The sequence below is a fragment of the Pleurodeles waltl genome, chromosome 2_1, assembly GCF_031143425.1.
Source record: "Pleurodeles waltl isolate 20211129_DDA chromosome 2_1, aPleWal1.hap1.20221129, whole genome shotgun sequence".
Lineage (NCBI taxonomy): Eukaryota > Metazoa > Chordata > Amphibia > Caudata > Salamandridae > Pleurodeles > Pleurodeles waltl.
The window spans coordinates 275,898,025-275,920,046 of record NC_090438.1 but is presented as its reverse complement, the minus strand read 5'-3'; positions in this window follow the sequence as shown (position 1 = coordinate 275,920,046).

Genomic DNA, 22,022 nt, shown 5'->3' with positions numbered 1-22,022 from the left:
CTCAGACAGCAAGCTGTCAAACAGGCTAATGGGGATGTCAGTGACTCTCACAGAGTTTACTGGGAGGACAACCTCTTGTACACTGAGCATAGGGATCCTAAACCTGGAGCTGCCAGGAGATTAGTGATTCCTCAGGAGTACAGAAAGTTCCTCCTAACACTGGCACATGACATTCCCCTAGCTGGGCATCTAGGACAAATGAAAACTTGGGACAGGCTTGTTCCCCTGTTTCATTGGCCTAGAATGTCTGAGGACACAAAGGAATTTTGTAAGTCCTGTGAAACCTGTCAAGCCAGTGGCAAGACAGGTGGCACCCCAAAGGCACCCCTTATTCCACTGCCTGTGGTTGGGGTTCCCTTTGAAAGGGTAGGGGTTGACATAGTTGGCCCCCTTGACCCTCCTACTGCTTCAGGCAATAGATTTATCTTGGTGGTAGTGGACCATGCCACAAGATATCCTGAAGCTATTCCTTTAAGGACCACTACAGCACCTGCAGTGGCAAAGGCCCTCCTGGGAATATTTTCCAGGGTGGGCTTCCCAAAGGAAGTAGTATCAGACAGGGGAAGCAATTTCATGTCTGCATACTTAAAGGCCATGTGGAAGGAGTGTGGTGTAACGTACAAGTTCACAACACCCTATCATCCACAAACAAATGGACTGGTGGAGAGATTTAATAAAACTCTCAAAGGCATGATTATGGGTCTCCCTGAAAAACTCCGCAGGAGATGGGATATCCTTCTACCATGCCTCCTTTTTGCCTACAGGGAGGTACCCCAGAAAGGAGTGGGCTTCAGCCCCTTTGAACTTCTTTTTGGACACCCTGTTAGGGGTCCACTCACACTTGTAAAGGAGGGTTGGGAACAACCTTTAAAAGCTCCTATGCAGGATATTGTGGATTATGTACTTGGCCTCAGATCAAGGATGGCTGAGTACATGAAAAAGGCCAGTAAAAACCTCCAGGCCAGCCAAGAGCTCCAGAAGCAATGTCATGATCAGAAGGCTGTTTTGGTTCAGTACCAACCAGGGCAGAAAGTGTGGGTCTTGGAGCCTGTGGCCCCAAGAGCACTCCAAGATAAATGGAGTGGACCCCACACAATTGTTGAAAAGAAGGGAGAAGTCACCTATTTAGTTGACATAGGCACTGCCAGGAGTCCCCTTAGGGTGCTCCATGTCAACCGCCTGAAACCCTACTATGACAGGGCTGATCTCACCCTGCTCATGGCAACAGATGAGGGACAGGAAGAAGACAGTGATCCTCTACCTGATCTCTTCTCTTCCACAGAACAAGATGCTCTGGTGGAAGGTGTAGTTTTGGCTGATTGTCTTACTGCTGAGCAGAAAGACAATTGCATAAATCTCCTAGACCAATTCTCTGAACTCTTCTCTACTGTGCCAGGTACCACTTCTTGGTGTGAGCACACTATAGATACTGGAGACAGCTTGCCTGTCAAAAGTAAGATCTATAGGCAGCCTGACCATGTCAGGGACTGCATAAAGCAAGAGGTCCAGAAAATGTTAGAACTAGGAGTGGTTGAGCACTCTGACAGTCCATGGGCTTCTCCTGTGGTACTGGTACCAAAACCCCATTCCAAAGATGGAAAGAAGGAAATGCGTTTTTGTGTAGACTATAGAGGTCTCAACTTGGTAACCAAAACTGATGCTCACCCTATACCCAGGGCAGATGAGCTCATAGATACACTGGCATCTGCCAAGTATCTAAGCACTTTTGACTTGACTGCAGGGTATTGGCAGATCAAATTGTCAGAAGATGCTAAACCTAAGACTGCATTTTCAACCATTGGAGGACATTACCAGTTTACTGTAATGCCTTTTGGTTTGAAAAATGCACCTGCCACTTTTCAGAGGTTGGTGAACACAGTCCTGCAAGGGCTGGAAGCTTTCAGTGCAGCATATTTGGACGATATAGCTGTCTTTAGCTCCAGCTGGGATGATCACCTGGTCCACCTATGGAAAGTTTTGGAGGCCCTGCAAAAGGCAGGCCTCACTATCAAGGCTTCAAAGTGCCAGATAGGGCAGGGTAAAGTGGTTTATCTGGGACACCTTGTTGGTGGGGAACAGATTGCACCACTACAGGGGAAAATCCAAACAATTATTGATTGGGTTCCCCCTACCACTCAGACTCAGGTGAGAGCCTTCCTAGGCCTCACTGGGTATTACAGGAGGTTCATTAAGAACTATGGCTCCATTGCAGCCCCTCTTAATGACCTCACATCCAAGAAAATGCCTAAAAAGGTATTATGGACAGCAAACTGTCAGAAAGCTTTTGAGGAGCTGAAGCAGGCCATGTGCTCTGCACCTGTCCTGAAAAGCCCTTGTTACTCTAAAAAATTCTGGCCCGTATTTATACTTGTTTTGCGCCGCATTTGCGTCGTTTTTTGACGCAAAAACGGCGCAAACTTGCAAAATACCATTGTATTTTGTAGGTTTGCGCCGTTTTGTGTCAAAAAGCGGCGCAAATGCGGCGCTAAAAAAAGTATAAATACGGGCCTCAATGTCCAGACTGATGCATCTGAATTAGGAGTAGGGGCAGTCCTATCACAACTTAATTCTGAGGGCCGGGATCAACCTGTTGCTTTTATTAGTAGGAGGTTGACCCCTAGAGAAAAGCGTTGGTCTGCCATTGAGAGGGAGGCCTTTGCTGTGGTCTGGGCACTGAAGAAGTTGAGGCCATACCTGTTTGGCACTCACTTCATTGTTCAGACAGACCACAAACCTCTACTTTGGCTAAAACAAATGAAAGGTGAAAATCCTAAATTGTTGAGGTGGTCCATATCCCTACAGGGAATGGACTATACAGTGGAACATAGACCTGGGAGTAGCCACTCCAATGCAGATGGACTCTCCAGATATTTCCACTTAGACAATGAAGACTCATCAGGTCATGGCTAGTCTTATTGTCCTTCGTTTGGGGGGGGGGGGGTTGTGTAGGAAAGTACCATCTTGCCTGACATGTTACCCCCATTTTTGACTGTATATATGTTGTTTTAGTTGTATGTGTCACTGGGACCCTGGTAACCAAGGGCCCCAGTGCTCATAAGTGTGCCTGAATGTGTTACCTGTGTAGTGACTAACTGTCTCACTGAGGCTCTGCTAATCAGAACCTCAGTGGTTATGCTCTCTCATTTCTTTCCAAATTGTCACTAACAGTCTAGTGACCATTTTTACCAATTTACATTGGCTTACTGGAACACCCTTATAATTCCCTAGTATATGGTACTGAGGTACCCAGGGTATTGGGGTTCCAGGAGATCCCTATGGGCTGCAGCATTTCTTTTGCCACCCATAGGGAGCTCTGACAATTCTTACACAGGCCTGCCACTGCAGCCTGAGTGAAATAACGTCCACGTTATTTCACAGCCATTTTACACTGCACTTAAGTAACTTATAAGTCACCTATATGTCTAACCTTTACCTGGTAAAAGTTAGGTGCAAAGTTACTTAGTGTGAGGGCACCCTGGCACTAGCCAAGGTGCCCCCACATTGTTCAGAGCCAATTCCCTGAACTTTGTGAGTGCGGGGACACCATTACACGCGTGCACTACATATAGGTCACTACCTATATGTAGCTTCACAATGGTAACTCCGAATATGGCCATGTAACATGTCTATGATCATGGAATTGCCCCCTCTATGCCATCCTGGCGTAGTTGGCACAATCCCATGATCCCAGTGGTCTGTAGCACAGACCCTGGTACTGCCAAACTGCCCTTCCTGGGGTTTCACTGCAGCTGCTACTGCTGCCAACCCCTCAGACAGGCATCTGCCCTCCTGGGGTCCAGCCAGGCCTGGCCCAGGATGGCAGAACAAAGAACTTCCTCTGAGAGAGGGTGTGACACCCTCTCCCTTTGGAAAATGGTGTGAAGGCAGGGGAGGAGTAGCCTCCCCCAGCCTCTGGAAATGCTTTCTTGGGCACAGATGTGCCCAATTCTGCATAAGCCAGTCTACACCGGTTCAGGGGACCCCTTAGCCCTGCTCTGGCGCGAAACTGGACAAAGGAAAGGGGAGTGACCACTCCCCTGACCTGCACCTCCCCTGGGAGGTGTCCAGAGCTCCTCCAGTGTGCTCCAGACCTCTGCCATCTTGGAAACAGAGGTGCTGCTGGCACACTGGACTGCTCTGAGTGGCCAGTGCCACCAGGTGACGTCAGAGACTCCTTGTGATAGGCTCCTTCAGGTGTTGCTAGCCTATCCTCTCTCCTAAGTAGCCAAACCCTCTTTTCTGGCTATTTAGGGTCTCTGGGGAAACTTTAGATAACGAATGCAAGAGCTCAGCCGAGTTCCTCTGCATCTCTCTCTTCACCTTCTGATAAGGAATCGACTGCTGACCGCGCTGAAAGCCTGCAAAACTGCAACAAAGTAGCTAAGACGACTACTGCAACTCTGTAACGCTGATCCTGCCGCCTTCTCGACTCTTTTCCTGTTTGTGCATGCTGTGGGGGTAGTCTGCCTCCTCTCTGCACCAGAAGCTCCGAAGAAATCTCCCGTGGGTCGACGGAATCTTCCCCCTGCAACCGCAGGCACCAAAAAGCTGCATTACCGGTCCCTTGGGTCTCCTCTCAGCACGACGAGCGAGGTCCCTCGAATCCAGCGACTCTGTCCAAGTGACCCCCACAGTCCAGTGACTCTTCAGTCCAAGTTTGGTGGAGGTAAGTCCTTGCCTCACCTCGCTGGGCTGCATTGCTGGGAACCGCGACTTTTGCAGCTACTCCGGCCCCTGTGCACTTCCGGCGGGAATCCTTTGTGCACAGCCAAGCCTGGGTCCACAGCACTCTAACCTGCATTGCACGACCTCCTAAGTTGTTCTCCGGCGACGTGGGACTTCTTTGTGTGACTTCGGGTGAGCACCATTGCACGCATCCTCGTAGTGCCTGTTTCCGGCACTTCTCCAGGAGCTACCTGCTGCTGAGAGGGCTCCTTGTCTTGCTCGACGTCCCCTCTCTCTCCTGGTCCAATTTGCGACCTCCTGGTCCCTCCAGGGCCCCGGCAGCGTCCAAAAACGCTAACTGCACAATTTGCAGCTAGCAAGGCTTGTTGGCGTTCTTTCGGCGGGAAAACACTTCTGCACGACTCTCCACGGCGAGAGGGATCCGTCCACCAAAGAGGAAGTCTCTAGCCCTTTTCGTTCCTGCAGAAACCTCAGCTTCTTCTGTCCAGTAGAAGCTTCTTTGCATCCACAGCTAGCATTTCCTGGGCATATGCCCATCTCCGACTTGCTTGTGACTTTTGGACTTGGTCCCCTTGTTCCACAGGTACCCTAGATTGGAAATCCATAGTTGTTGCATTGTTGGTTTGTGTCTTTCCTGCATTATTCCTCTAACACAACTTCTTTGTCCTTAGGGGAACTTTAGTGCACTTTGCACTCACTTTTCAGGGTCTTGGGGAGGGTTATTTTTCTAACTCTCACTATTTTCTAATAGTCCCAGCGACCCTCTACAAGGTCACATAGGTTTGGGGTCCATTCGTGGTTCGCATTCCACTTTTGGAGTATATGGTTTGTGTTGCCCCTATCCCTATGTTTCCCCATTGCATCCTATTGTAACTATACATTGTTTGCACTGTTTTCTAAGACTATACTGCATATTTTTGCTATTGTGTATATATATCTTGTGTATATTTCCTATCCTCTCACTGAGGGTACACTCTAAGATACTCTGGCATATTGTCATAAAGATAAAGTACCTTTATTTGTAGTATAACTGTGTATTGTGTTTTCTTATGATATTGTGCATATGACACTAAGTGGTACTGTAGTAGCTTCACCCGTCTCCTAGTTCAGCCTAAGCTGCTCTGCTAAGCTACCATTATCTATCAGCCTAAGCTGCTAGACACCCTATACACTAATAAGGGATAACTGGGCCTGGTGCAAGGTGCAAGTACCCCTTGGTACTCACTACAAGCCAGTCCAGCCTCCTACATGCCCCCCCTTGTTTGTTGAGATAATACATTGTTGTCATGTTGTGGGTTTTGACAAGAATGTGTTTGTGGGCTACCAGTGGTTGAAATGCTTTTAATGCTAGAAACACTGCTAGCAGTTCCAAATGATTTATGTGACGTTGTTTTTGTTGATTGTTCCATTGACCCTGTATGCTGTGCTTGTTGAGGTGTGCTCCCCACCCCATCATGGAAGCATCTATTGTGATAACAGCTTGAGGCACTGGGTCTTGGAATGTCCGCCCTTTGTTTAAATTTATAGGATTCCACCATTGAAGCGAGAAGTGTGTTTGGCGGTCTATCAACATTAGATCTTGAAGTTGACCCTGTGCTTGTGTCCATTGTTTTGCTAGGCACTGTTGTAAGGGCTGCATGTGTAATCTTGCATTTGGGACAATGGCCATGCATGAAGACATCATGCCTAGAAGTTTAATTACAAACCTTACTGGGTAGTGTTGGTTTGACTGTATGCTTGATGTTATATTTTGGAACACTTGGACCCTTTGTGGGCTTGGAGTGGCAATTGCCTTTTGTGTGTTGAGTGTTGCTCCCAAGTATTGTTGTATTTGGGATGGTTGCAGATGTGATTTCTGGTAATTTATAGAGAACCCTAGTTTGTGTAGAGTTTCTATGACGTATTGCGTGTGAAGAAGACACTGCTGTTGAGTGTTGATTTTTATTAGCCAGTCGTCTAAATATGGGAATACGTGCATGTGCTGTCTCCTTATGTGAGCGGCTACCACTGCTAGGCATTTGGTGAATACCCTTGGGGCCGTTGTTATCCCGAACGGTAGCACTTTGAATTGATAGTGTACGCCGTGCATTACAAACCTTAAGTATTTTCTGTGAGAAGGATGGATGCGTATGTGGAAATACGCATCCTTGAGATCCAATGTTGACATGTAGTCCTCTTTTTTTTAGTAAGGGAACCACGTCTTGAAGTGTTACCATGTGAAAGTGGTCTGATTTGATGAAGAGATTCAGTGTTCTGAGATCTAAGATAGGTCTTAACGTTTTGTCCTTTTTTGGAATTAGGAAATATAGTGAGTAGATGCCTGTTCCTTTCTGATTGGTTGGGTACTAGCTCTATTGCTTGTTTTTGTAATAGTGCTTGCACTTCTATTTGTAATAGGTCTAAGTGTTGTTTGGACAGATTGTGTGCTCTTGGTGGCACATCTGGCGGGAAATTTGTGAATTCTATGCAATAACCATGTTGGATAATGGATAGGACCTATGCGTCTGTGGTAATATGTGTCCAGTTTTGATAATATGCGATCAACCTCTCCCCCACTGGTGATAAGTGTTGGGGTTTTGTGACATTGAAGTCACTGTTTGGTCTGGCTTGTTTTGTTTGGCTGGAACTTTCCCCTTCCTCTTAGGAATTGTCCTCTATATGAACCACAAAACCCTCCCCTTTGATATTGTGCCTGATAGGTGGGTCTGGTTTGAGAGGTGGAAGGCTCTGGTGCTTGCTGTCAAAAACCTCCTCTGAATTGTGTTTCCTAAAGGTGCCTCTGACTTGTGGGGAGTATAGCGCGCCCATGGCTTTGGCCGTGTCCGTGTCTTTTTTTAACTTTTCAAGCGCTGTGTCCACTTCCAGCCCAAACAATTGTTCTTGGTTAAATGGCATGTTCAACACCGCTTGTTGGATCTCTGGCTTGAATCCAGAGCTTCTTAACCATGCATGCCTGCGAATGGTTACCGCCGTGTTGACCGTTCGTGCTGCAGTGTCTGCCGAGTCTAGTGCGGACCTTATCTGGTTGTTGGATATGGCCTGTCCTTCTTCCACAACCTGCTGGGCACGTTTCTGGTGTTCTTTGGGCAAGTGCTGTATGATGTGTTGAAACTCGCCCCAGTGTGCCCTGTCGTAGTGAGCAAGTACGGCTTGCAAATTAGCAATCCGCCATTGATTGCCTGCTTCTGCTGCCACTCGTTTGCCCGCTGCATCAAACTTTCTGCTCTCTTTGTCAGGCGGTGGAGCGTCTCCTGACGATTGAGAGTTTGCTCTCTTTCTTGCTGCTCCTACAACCAGTCCGGTGTAAGTTGTTGTGTTATGAACACAGGATCCGTTGGGGGAGGCTAGTACTTCTTCTCAACCCTAGGCGTGATAGCCCTTCCTTTAACTGGCTCCTGGAATTCTTGTTTTGCCTGTTTGAGCATACCCGGGAGCATTGGCAGACTCTGATAGGAAGCGTGGGTGGATGCCAAGGTGTTAAACAGGAAATCATCCTCTATTGGTTCTGAATGCATTGCTACATTGTGGAACGTAGCTGCCCTGGATAGTACCTGCGTATATGCAGTACTGTCCTCTGGAGGTGACGGTTTTGTTGGATAACAATCCGGACTGTTATCCGATACTGGTGCATCATATAAGTCCCATGCATCAGCATCATCCTGTGTCATCCCTGTATGTGTGGGTGACTGCATTGGAGGTGTTCCCACTGGAGACAATTGTGGTGAGTGTGGTGGGGACGGTTGTGGTGAAAACCTTGGTGGTGGTGATTTGTCTCTAATCACCTTCGCCTTAGGCTGCATTTCTGTCTCCTGAAATGCCAGTTTTCTTTTAGACTTGATTGGAGGGAGAGTTTGTATTTTTCCAGTCTCTTTCTGGATATGCAACCTCCTTTGTGTATGGTTCGGTTCGTCCATACTTAATTCCTGCTCAAACCTACGTCTTTCCTTCATTTGGCTGGAAAGTCCTTGCTCTTCTGTGTAAGAGCTTCTTTTCAGCTCCGAAGCCACTTTTTTCGGTACCGAGGTTTCAGATACAGGGGCATATTTATACTCTGTTTGCGCCGGATTTGCGTCGTTTTTTTTAACGCAAATTCGACGCAAAGCTAACTCCATATTTATACTTTGGCGTTAGACCCGTCTAGCCCCAAAGATCTTGGAGTTTGCGTCATTTTTTTGCGTGGACACCTACCTTGCATTAATGATATGCAAGGTAGGCGTTCCCTTCTAAAAAATGACTCCAAGGCATGTGCGCCTTATTTAAACTCCCGTGCAAAAATGAGGCACAGGAGTGGGCGGGCCTTAAAAAATGACGTCCAGCCGCTTTTGCGTCATTTTTTAATGCCTGGTCAGGGCAGGCGTTAAGGGACCTGTGGGCTCGGAAGGAGCCCAGAGGTGCCCTCCCATGCCCCCAGGGACACCCCCTGCCACCCTTGCCCACCCCAGGAGGACGCCCAAGGATGGAGGGACACATCCCAGGGAACTTAAGGTAAGTTCAGGTAAATATTATTATTATTTTTTTTTGTGGCATAGGGGGGCCTGATTTGTGCCCCCCTACATGCCACTATGCCCAATGACCATGCCCAGGGGACTTAAGTCCCCTGGGCATGGCCATTGGGCAAGGGGGCATGACTCCTGTCTGTGCTAAGACAGGAGTCATTTCAGTGGGGGTTGGGAGTCAAAAAAAATGGCGCAAATCGGGTTGAGGCCAAAATTTTGCCTCAGACCTGACTTGCCCCATTTTTTGACGCCCAAGCTCCATTTCCCCCTACGCCGGCGCTGCCTGGTGTGAGTCATTTTTTTTTACGCACACCAGTCAGCTGCGCCGGCTAACGTCATTCAATAAATAAGGCGCCCGCATGGCGCTTTGGAATGGCGTTAGCCGGCGTTAAAATTTTTGACGCACAACTGCGTTGGCGCAGTTGTGCTTCAAAAAGTATAAATATGTCCCATAGTCTTTTTCGGTTCCGATGATATTTTTCTCACTTTGGGTGAGTTGAACTCTCGGTGTCAGGAGCGTTTGGTGCCGGAATCTCGACCGGAGTCGGAAGTCTTCGGCAAATCACTGGCCTTTTTCGGTGCCGATGTTTGGTCACCTTCTTTTCGATGGGTTAAGCCATGGCCTGTTGGCGGTGGCATCCCCTTGGCCTTAAAGATCTTTGTGTGAGTTTTGGACGGGGCAGGTTTACTCACTGTTCGCTGCACCGTCGAGGTTCGGAAACTTTCGGATTCATCCGAGTCCTGGATGGAAATGCTTTCCTCCTCTCCGACGTCGAGTTGCTCTCTCGGTGTCAACACCATTTGCAGTCTTCTTGCTCGCCGATCTCGTAGGGTCTTTTTTGATCGAAACGCTCGACAAGCCTCGCAAGTATCCTCCCTGTGTTCCGGTGATAAACATAGATTACAGACCAGGTGCTGGTCTGTATAAGGATACTTCGAATGACACTTTGGACAGAAGCGGAAGGGGGTCCGGTCCATTAGTCTTCGACGATGGGTGTGGTCGGGCCGACCAGGCCCCGGTGAAGAACGGAAGCCCCGAAGGGCTGCCGGAGCGCTCTTGCTGTTGGTGCCGATAAAATAACACTAACCCGGTACCGAACGAGAACAATACCGTCAAATTTTCGATAATTTAGCTAACTTTCCCGATTCGAAATACGGAGCGAAGAGGAACACGTCCGAACCCGATGGCGGAAAGAAAACAATCTAAGATGGAGTCGACGCCCATGCGCAATGGAGCCGAAAGGGAGGAGTCCCTCGGTCTCATGACTCGAAAAGACTTCTTCGAAGAAAAACAACTTGTAACACTCCGAGCCCAACACTAGATGGCAGGATAATGCACAGCATGTGTATCTGCAGCTACACATGCCACCGAACATATATATATATATATATATATATATATATATACATATATGTATATGTATATATATATATCATATATATGTATATATTTGCCACCAGTTGTCTTGCAGTTGCAGCTTGCGTCTTCAAAGCAGTGTACATACTTCAACTGACGTATTTCAACTGTAGCTTTTAGGCAGCAATAAAGAAGTCAAGTAAGTCTTGTGATTATGTTTCTGCTACAAAAGGATCAGACTTTTGTCTAGTGGCAGTTTTAATGCCAAAAAGAAGCGCAGAAGGTTTATATGACTACTGCAAAGAGCAAATCTGTATTTTATGTAAATAGCTGAGTACTTTAGTAAAGTCAGCCACTACCTGTGCTATAATACAAATGAAATGTATGTGCGGGTGGGGGATGGCTATCACACACACACACCAGCAATTTTGTGACTGTCTATGTTAGCTAGTGTTTTAGAGCAACAGTTTAGCCAATAGCAGAGATGGCATCTTGATGGATGACTGCTGCTGACGTCACTCTGGTTATAGAGGACAGCTCTGACATAGGATCAGAGACTGAGACAGCAGATACTGAGACAGCATCTGAGGGATAGGACAATGGCGCAGACTCTGGGAGTGATTTTTCAGTTGGAGGAGTCCCATTGGATAACTCCTTCCAGTAAATTGTGAGGGCACAGAGAGGGTGCTCTCTTGGGAGCTCCCCAATTAAGTTCAGCCCCGAATTCCACTGCCCAAATTGTATTGTGGAGACATCAAAATTATCTGTCACAAAACAAACTGGTTTTGTAAGGCAGGCACCTGTGTTTTTGGTCCTGGGTTTGGCGGCCTTATAGGGAAACATACTAAACCCAAACATTTCTGGAAACTAGACATACGGGGGAGTCCACAGAGGTGTGACTTGTGTGGATTCCCCAAAGTTTTCTTACCCAGAATACCCTGCAAAACTGAAATGTTGAATAAAAACTCTATTTTTCTTGCATTTCTGTCACACAAACTACAGGAATATGCTGCGATCCACAAAATTCCTACCACCCAGTGATTCCTTACCTGTTCTGATAAAAACACTACCCCACTTGAGTGCCTGTACCTAGTGCCTGCGTAAGGAATGGATCACCCCAGGGTCAACAGTTGCCTCATGTAAGTACCAACATTGACCGTTGTGTGAGCTATTCCTGTCGCGGGCACTAGGCCTGCCCCCACAAGTGAGGTATCATTTTTATCTGGAGACTTGGGGGAACGCTGGGTGGAAGGAAATTTGTGGCTCCTCTCAGATTCCAGAAGTTTATGTCACCGAAATGTGAGGAAAAAGTGTTTTTGGCCACATTTTGAGGTTTGCAAAGGATTCTGGGTAACAGAACCTGATCAGAGCCCCACAAGTCACCCCATCTTGGATTCCCCTAGGTGCCTACTTTCAAAACTGTGCAGGTTTGCTAGGTTTCCCTAGGTGCCAGCTCAGCTAGAGGCCAAAATGCACAGCTAGGCACTTTGCAAAAAACAGCTATGTTTTCTTTGTGAAAATGTGATATGTCCACATTGGGTTTTGGGGCATTTCCTGTCGCGGGCACTAGGCCTACCCCCACAACTGAGGTGCCATTTTTATCGGGAAACTTGGGGGAACGCTGGGTGGAAGGAAATTTGTGGCTCCTCTCAGATTCCAGAACTTTCTGTCACCGAATTGTGAGGAAAAAGTGTTTTTTGGGGCCACATTTTGAGGTTTGCAAGGGATTCTGGGTAACAGAACCTGATCAGAGCCCCACATGTCACCCCATCTTGGATTCCCCTAGGTGTCTAGTTTTCAAAACTGTGCAGGTGTGCTAGGTTTCCCTAGGTGCCAGCTGAGCTAGAGGCCAAAATCCACAACTAGGCACTTTGCAAAAAACAGCTCTGTTTTCTTTGTAAAAATGTGATGTGTCCATATTGCCTTTCCTGTCGCGAGCATTAGGCCTAACCACGCAAGTGAGGTACCATTTTTATCGGGAGACTTGGGGGAACACAGAATAGCACAACAAGTGTTATTACCCCTTGTCTTTCTCTACATTTTTTCCTTCCAAATGTAAGACAGTGTGTAAAAAAGACGTCTATTTGAGAAATGCCCTGTAATTCACATGCTAGTATGGGCACCCCGGAATTCAGAGATGGGCAAATAACCACTGCTGCTCAATACCTTATCTTATGCCCATTTTGGAAATACAAAGGTTTTCTTGATACCTATTTTTCACTCTTTATAGTTCAGCAAATGAATTGCTGTATACCTGGTATAGAATGAAAACCCATTGCAAGGTGCAGCTCATTTATTGGCTCTGGGTACCTAGGGATCTTGATGAACCTACAAGCCCTATATATCCCTGCAACCAGAAGAGTACAGCACATGTAACGGTATATTGCTTTAAACATTCTGACATTGCAGGAAAAAGTTACAGAGTAAAATGCTGAGAAAAATGGCTGTTTTTTTCAGCTCAATTTCAATATTTTTTTTCCAGCTCTTATTTTCTGTAGGAAAACCTTGTAGGATCTACACAAATGACCCCTTGCTAAATTCAGAATTTTGTCTACTTTGCAGAAACACTTAGCTTTCCGGGATCCAGTGTTGGTTTCACACCCATTCCTGTCACTAACTGGAAGGAGGATGAAAGCACCAAAAATAGTAAAAATGAAGTATGTCCCAGTAAAATGCCAAAATTGTGTTGAAAAATGTGGTTTTCTGATTCACCTCTGCCTGCTCCTGAAAGCTGGGAAGATGGTGATTTTAGCACTGCAAATCCTTTGTTGATGCCATTTTCAGGGTAAAAACCACAAGCCTTCCTCGGCAGCCCTTTTTCCCCATTTTTTTGAAAAAAACTAAATTTTAGGTATATTTTGGCTAATTTCTTGGTGTCCTCCAGGGGAACTCAGAAACTCTGGGTACCTTTAGAATCCCTAGGATGTTGGAAAAAAAGGACGGAAGTTTGGCATGGATAGTTTATGTTGATGAAAAGTTATGAAGGCCTAAGCGCGAACTATCCCAAATAGCCAAAAAGGGCTCAGCACTTGGGGGGGGGGAAGGCCCAGCAGCTAAGAGGTTAAAACACTACCATACAAGAAAAAGTCTATAGGTGGTACATCCTTCTCTGTTCAAGCAGCCAAACTATGGAATTCATTACCCCCAAATATAAGATCCACAGATAACTATCTTGTCTACAAAAGACTACTCAAGAGTTGGCTCTTTCCTTCATAGCCGCCATATCCAAATAGCAATGGTCTGCTGTGTAGGTAAACATTTATATTCTGATTATGTATATATATCGAGATATGTGTATTTCTTTAGGAAATATGTATAATTACTATTTCATAATAAAATATGTACATACTCTTTAAGCCTGTTTAACAAAAGTATATTTACTCACGTTTAAATGTACATACATATGTGTGTGTATAACAAGTATGTATACAATGTATGTGTACATGTGTATGTATACATATATTTGTGTATATTATTCTATGCTTAACATGTTCATTATCATTGCATTGTTCCTAGATAAAGTTATTAGATACTTATGGATCCCTGCTTTCATTTTAGCTATCACAATGAACACGTTATCTTAACTATTTTATCAGCAAGCATTTCACTATTGAAAATTGAGGAAAGATAAAATAATGTTTGAAAAGTACACAAATAAATTAACCTCAAATATTGCTAATCTTGAAAGTCTGGTTATACAACACAACACAACACAACTTTATATCTCAAAATATTATATCCATTATTATATTCCTTACACATATATTCCATTACTATGTATTTACATATCTATTGATTACTTTAGTTCTACTATACAAGAGGGGAAAAATGTATTGTCTTGTAAGCTTTAATCTGTCTCCCCATCACCCTATTCCTCTAACATTCTATCCTCCATCCCCACTCTCTGACTCATCCCAAACCCATTCCACTACTATGATCTCCAAAATAACCCTGCCTAAGCTCTTCCATTCTTTACCGCTCCTGATTCACTCCAAACCTCATTTTACTACTATGATTTCCCAAACAACCCTACTAAATTCTCCCTCACTTATCTCACCTTTGACTCATCCAAACCCCTTTTACTACAATGATCTCCCTAACCCATTTCTACAGACTCTTCCCTCCTCCATCTCTCCTTTACTCGTCCCAAGCCTCAACCTATTACTCAAAACTCCCAATTAACACTTGTGGATTCTCCTCTCCTCTATCCCTCCATTATTCTATTTAAACCTACTAACAAACTCACATATCCTCCGAACAAATCAACTAATACTCTACTCATATTTTCTTGTTATTAATCCACCACTAATCATTTTGGGTCCTGGAGTAGTGTGTTACTCGCCGAAAAGTGCTTTGACGTCTCATCGGGGTAGTCAGCGCTATATAAATACAATTACATGCCATCAAACAAAAGGTTTTCAATTTCTTTCTAAAATTCATGTCGTTTTTGTTTTCCTTTCTCAGCACCTTAGGTAGAAAATTCTAGATTTTTGGGCCCACCTCTAGTTCTTCTGATTCTGGGAACTACTAGGAGGTCAAGACTGTTAGACCTGAGATCTCTATTTGATTGATGAGAGGCAGTTAGTTAGTTGTTGTAAAACAGATGGAACCTGGCATGTTCAGCTTGAATCACAATGCAGAAGGACTTAAACTGTATTCCACAATTTATAGGGGGCCCGTGCAAAGGTTTAAGAGCTGGGCATGCCGATTGTATTTTTGAGACACCCAACAGTAGTTGAGCAGCTGCAATCTGGATGATTTGCAGTCTTGCAATAAGAGCTTGTGAACTATACCAAGGACAGTGAATTCCCATAGTCTAAATGGGAGAGAATTAACCCCTGAACCAATGTTCTTCGAGCAACCACCACCAGCTATGTTAAAGTTTTTCTCAGGGCTCTCAACAAGCTGAAACAGCTGCCCGCCATCCTGTGCACTTGAGATGACATGGTAAGTTGCTTGTCCAGTATGAAACCTAAACTTTTCACTTCTGATTCAGGAGACAGATGCTCCCCCAAAAAAGAGGTCCAGCTGAATAAATTCCAGAGTGAGGGATTATTACCCAACATCATGACCTCTGTTTTTTCTCCATCAAGTTTCAAGCAGCTAGCTGCCATCCAGCTAGAGACTCCCTATGCAGCTATTTAGCTGCCTAGCTTTACAATCGTCTGAGTATCGCCCACATACAGTACCACCTTAAAGCCAAATGAGCCAATAATGACAATAAGAGGGCGTATGTAAAGATTAAAAAGAGGACAACTCAGGGATGAGCCCTGAGGCAGTCTACATATCAGCTGAAGTTTATCTGAAAAGAAAGGACCTTTGCTGACCTGGAAGCTGGGTTTCTCCAGAAAAGATGCAAACCATCTAAGGAGCCCCCCTCCCAAATTGAAACTTTTTCCATCCAATGCAGAAGAAGGAAAAGTCACTGTAACGAAGGCCACGCTCAGGTTCAAGAGAATCAGCACAGCTGAGCCACCTTGATCCAAAACTGTCCTCAGATCTTCCATAGCAATTAAAAGAGCAGTTTCTGTACTGAACAGCACCCCAGTGGGGTAAGCTACAAGCCACCTATTTATTATCTTTTCTAAGATATTACTAGCTGCTGGAAGAAGGGATGTAGGCCTGTAATTGTCTACAACCTCAAGAGTTTTTTTTTGTAAAAGCCAAATTATTGCATGCTTCCAATCACCTGGGACTCCACCTTCCTCAAGAGAGCAGTTAAATATGCCTGTCTGGGCAGAGAACACCTCTCCTCCTTTCAGCAAAATGCTTAGTGGGGCAGAGTCCAAAGGTCAACCTGATTTAACTATGCTAGCCACCTAGATAACCTCAAAAGTCAGCTGGGGAAAGGTGGAAACTTCCAAATTACTGATAGGGTCAAATCTTCTAAATTATCCTCAAAGCCCATTAGCTATGATAAGACATAAATACTTTGTGTAGGAGGATGGCTCTGTATATAGTATACCAAAGTACAGTATAGTGTGCACAGAGTCCAGTGGCTTTATTAGATAATACTAGCGCTCTCTTTTGTGGTGTGGCCGAGCAGTTAGGCTTATCAGAGGGTAGTGCAAAGCATTTGTTATGTACACTCAGTCCAGAAATGAGGCACAAACTCAATGACTAACTCCAGGCCAATGCTCCATTTATCAAAAATATATTTAGTTACTGTATTTCTAGAACCTAAAAAGATCTTTGTCGCAGGCAAGTACAGTTTTATGAATGTATCACTTGTGAGTATCAAAAGCACTTTGTTTAGAATTCACAGGCAAACACAGTTTATAGGTAAGTAATACTCCTTAGTTTCAAAAGTAGACAGTGCAGTTTCTCATGGAAAGTAATGCAGTCCTAGGGAGGAAAAGTAACAACACAATGTGCAGGTGAATACTCTGTAGGCAGCTGGCCTGGTGTATGGTGAGCACCTTTGGTGTTATCACATTATACCAGGTCACGGTATCCTCAATTTAAGAGGTGTAGACCGGGTCTAGGAAGCCATGGCTCTCTAGTGGTAGATGTGGATGAGCAGCCAAGACTTATCTAGGAGATATGCAAAACTTATGCAATACCACTACAGTCACAGCAGTTACACACATGAAAGTGCAGCACAGTGTTACAAAAATAAATGTACTTTATTATAGTATCACAAATACTAAAATACCGAATAGGCAATACTCTAATAGGAGGTAAGTAAACACACTATTATGTACACATTAGAAGTCAGTGATTAACATAGGAAGCAATAGCAAATAGTAAGTAATCTCTCCCTCCTCTCCTTCCTATCCTCCCTCCTCCCCTCCTCCTCCATTCCCCCTCCCTGTGCCCTTCTCTCCATCCCCTTCTCTTCCCCCCATGGTCCCCTCCCCTTTGCCCCCCACCTGCTCCCTGTCCCTTCCCCCCCACAAAGTAGAATGAGTAGAGGGTGGATAACAAAAGTCAGCAGTGCAGTGCAGTACAGAAGCAGAAAGGAGTTCCAGAAATGATGCAATTGATGTCCCACGTCAGCGGCCATAATGCAGTCAGTTAGTGGTGCTGGAAAATCACTAACAAGCCTTGGCAAATGCAAAAGAAGGTTTTGCAAGGCTGAAGAGGAACAGTAAGGCCCAGGGTGCTCAACTCAAGGAGGGGAGTCCGAGGTCAGCAGCTGGGAGAGTCGCAAGAAGAGGTGGCAGCTCCCCCACAGGCAACCCACGGGTACAGGAGTCGCAGTGAGGTTCATTCAGCACACCTGGAGAGGAGTCCTACTTTGCTGGAGCAGCAGCCAGGAGACTGTGCTTTGCTGGGAAGAATGCTGTAGGACGGGGCTACACGGAGCCTGAGGATCCCTTGGAGGAATAAACAAGCCTTGGTAGCTGCAAGAGTCGCAGTGCACAGAGGTACTGTCTGCCAAGGAGAGGCAAGGGCTTACCGTCTCCCAAGTTGGACAGACAATAGAGAGGACCAAGGGGGCCCCTTTAGACCACCACCTATGATGCAGGATCCACACAGTTTCAGAAGAGAGAGGATACACATAGGCGGTTATCGTTGCAGTAGGTGCCTTCGGATGCAGGGGAGTGACACCAAAGGAGTTTCCTTCTTACTTCTGGTGCAGGCTGAAGACTCATCGCCCTCAGAGGATGCACAGCCAGGGAAATGTTGCAGTTGCTGGAAAGAGCAGGAGAAACAATGTTGCAGAGTGGAGTCGTCGCTACAGTTGTAGATTATTTCCTGGGCAGTACAGTTGCAGGCCCAGTGGCCAGAAGATGAAGTAAACGATGCAGAGGAGTGCTGCAGGAATCTTGCACGTCGAATCTGAAGACTCACTCGGTAGGGAGACCCTAAATAGCCCAGGAAGGTGGAATTGGTCAGCTAGCAGGGTGACAACCTATCAGGAGGGGGCTGTGATGTCACCTGCCTGACCTAGCCACTCATATGTTCCAAGGGTCCTCTGTTCACCTGTTCACCTTGGATTGAATTTGGCAGAATCAAGTGGCCACCTGGAGGAGCTCTAGGCACCACCCCGGGGATGGTGATGGACAGCGGAGTGGTCACTCCTCTTTCCATTGTCCAGTTTCGCGCCAGAGCAGGGACAGGTGTAAACCAGTTTATGCAAGGCGGGCACCAAATGTGCCCTTCAAAGCATACCAGTATCTTGGGGAGGTTACACCCTCCCAAGCCATGTAACACCTATTTCTAAAGGGAGCGGATGTTGCCTCCTTCCCCCGAAGAAAATCCTTTGTTCTGCCTTCCTCTGCTTGAGCTGTTTAAGCAGCAGGAGGGCAGGAACCTGTCTGAGTGGTGGTAGCAGCACGGGTTGCCCGGAAAACCCTAGAATACTGGTAGGAGCAATGCTGAGGGTCTAAGGAGCCCCCAGAGTGCATGGAATCATACAACCAATACTGGCGATAGTATTGGGGTATGATTTCGACATGTTTGATACCAAACATGCACAGGTTCAGGGTTACCATTATGTAGCTGGACAGTGACCCCTGCCTAGTACACAGGTAAAATGGCTTCCCTCCACTTGCGAAGTCCAGGGAAATGGAGCTGAAGTTTGTAGGGGCACCTCTGCTGAAGTAGGGGTACCCTCACACACAGGTACTAGCACCCTGCCCTCTGGTCTCAGAGGGCCTGCAATAGGGGTGACAGTGACCTGTAGTGAAAGGGTGCATGCACCTTTCCACGTAGGCTGCAATGGCAGGCCTGTAGACATTTTGCATGGGCTCCTATGGGTGGCACAATACATGCTGTAGCCCATGGGGAACCCCTGGTGCGCCAATGCATTGGGTACCAAAGTACCCTATTGTAGGGACTTGTATGTGGCACCAGTATGCTAATTGTGGGGTGTGCTGAGCAACCAAATTTAGAGGGAAGAGAGCAGTCACTGGGGTCCTGGTTAGCAGGATCCCAGTGAACAGTCAAAAACACACCGTCAGCAGACAAAAAGTGGGGGTAACCATGCCAAAAAAGGGTACTTTCCTACATACTTTTACAATCCCAGTCTTGTGGGCTTAAAGTGTCCACAGGGAAAAGTTTAGGAAGACACCAAGGCCCATATTTATACTTTTTAAGCACCACATTTACAGCATTTCTTAACGCAAAAGTGGCGCAAACTTACCAAATACAATTATATTTTGGACGTTTGCGTAAAAATAATGACGCAAATGTGGCGCTAAAAAAGTATACATATGGGCCCAAGTGTAGTAAACTGGCCTGGTGTGTGGTGGGTACTTACACATTATACAAGGTCCAGGTATCCCCTATCAATGTAGGGTAGGCAGTGTCTGGAAGCCAGACTCTCTAGAGGTAACTGTGGATGAGCAGCCTAGGCTTATCTTGGAGACATGCAAAGCTCATGCAATACCACAGTAGTCACACAGCACTAACACATGAAAGAAAACACTGTGTTACAAAATTAAAGGTACTTTGTTTTAGTGACAATAACAAAAAGTACCAGAGAGGCAACCCTCCAATAGGAGGTAAGTAACACACTACGTAAATATACTAGTTACCTGAAATGGGCATAGAAATTGATAGAAAACAGTGCAAATGCAGTTAGACTATAGTGACCCTTGGGAGAGCCCAAACTGTATACTGAAAAAATGGAATGTGAACACAAGACCCCCACCTAGGCAAGTGGAATGGATAGAGGGAAGATGGGGGTACTAGGAAACCCCAAAGGTAAGTACCACAGTGCCTCCTAGCGACCAGGAGAAAAGGAGTAAGTTAGTGGATTTGTCCCCAATACACCCAGAAGACAGGAAATTAAGAAAATGCAACACCCAGACATGACTGCAAGAAACCAGTGGTGGATTCCTGAAGAGAAAGACCTGTGGAAGAAGGGGACCAAGTCCAGAAGTTACAGAAGAGTCCAGGAAGAGTAGGAGCTACTACCCACCCAGCTGTGGATGCAGGAGTTGGTCAACGGTGCTTTGAAGGTCAGCACTGCAGCCCTGGAGTCAGTGAAGAGTTCCTGAGCGATGCAGACGACGTCCCACACCGGAAGAAGAATTGCGGCCGGATGTTGGTGCAGGAATTCCACCAACATGCCTTAGCAAAGGAAAATGTCGCAGTTGGCAAAATGTTGAGCTGCCGGGGACCAGCAAGGCCTAGGAGGACTCAACCCAGGAGGGGGAATCAGAGGGGACCCTCCACGACAGAGAGAGACCACAGAAGCAAAGGCAGCAACCACAGGAATCCCACAGGACGGGGACACAGGAGTCGTAGAAGAGCATGCGCAGCACAACTGGAGAAGGGTCCCAAGCCTCAGGAGAACCACGCAGAGGGCTATGAGTCACAGGAAGGAGTGCTGGCGGCTAGAGCTACACGCAGCCTGAAGATCCCTTTGGGGAGATGCAAACAAGCCTTGGCAGCTGCAAAAGATGCAGTGCACGGCGGTACTGTCCTGCGTGGGAAGGCAAGGGCTTACTTCCACCAAAGTTGGACAGCTCGCAGAGAGGACCAAGAGGACTAATCCAGACCACATCCTGCGATGCAGGATCCACGCAGTTCTGGATGAGAGGAGATCCATGCAGCCGGTCGTCGTTGCAGTAGGTGCCTGAGGATGTAGGGGAGTGACTCCTTCACTCCAAGGGAGATTCTTTCTTCCTTCCTGTGCAGACTGCAGACTTGCCGCCCTCAGAGGATGCACAGCTGGGGAAATGTTGCAGAAGCTGGAAGGAGCCATGGAAACAATGTTGCAGGAAGAGTCTTCTTCGTGGATGCAAATTGTCAGTTCCTGGACGGTCCAGTCGCAGTTCCAGTGGCTGGAAGTCGAAGTAAGGTTGCAGAGGAGTCCTGCTGGAATCTTGCTAGCTGGATCTGAGGACCCACCCAACAGAGGCCCCCTAAATAGCCCTGAAAGGGGATTGGTCACCTAGCAAGGTGACCACCTATCAGGAGGAGACTCTGACATTACCAGCCCAGCCAGGCCACTCAGATGCTCCCAGAGGTCCCTGCCAACCTTGGATTCAAGATGGCAGAACCCAGGGACCCTCTGGAGGAGCTCTGGGTACCACCCCTTTCTACTGTCCAGTTTCACGCCGGAGCAGGGACTGGAGGTCCCTGAACCGGTGTAGACTGGCTTATGCACAGAGGGCACCAAATGTGCCCTTCAAAGCATAGTAGTGGTTTGGGGAGGCTACCCCTCCCAAGCCATGTAACATCTATTTCCAACAAGAGTGTTCCCCTCTTAGCCCCACTGTCCCCCCAACTCCCCCCAAAGGAAATCCTTTGTTCTGCCTTCCTGGGCTTGAGCTGTTCAAGCAGGAGGTCAGAAACCTCTCTGAGAGTTGGCAGCAGCTTGGGCTGCCTGGAAAACCCTGGAAGACTGGTGGGGGCAATGCTGGGGATCCTCTAAGAAACCACCAGAGTGCATGGAATCATGCTCTCAATATTGGCAATAGTATTGGGGTATGATTCGGCATGTTTGATACCAAACATGCCTAGGTTCGGAGTTACCATTATGTAGCTGGACAGAGCTACTTTAGCCATATTATAGAAATGTTATT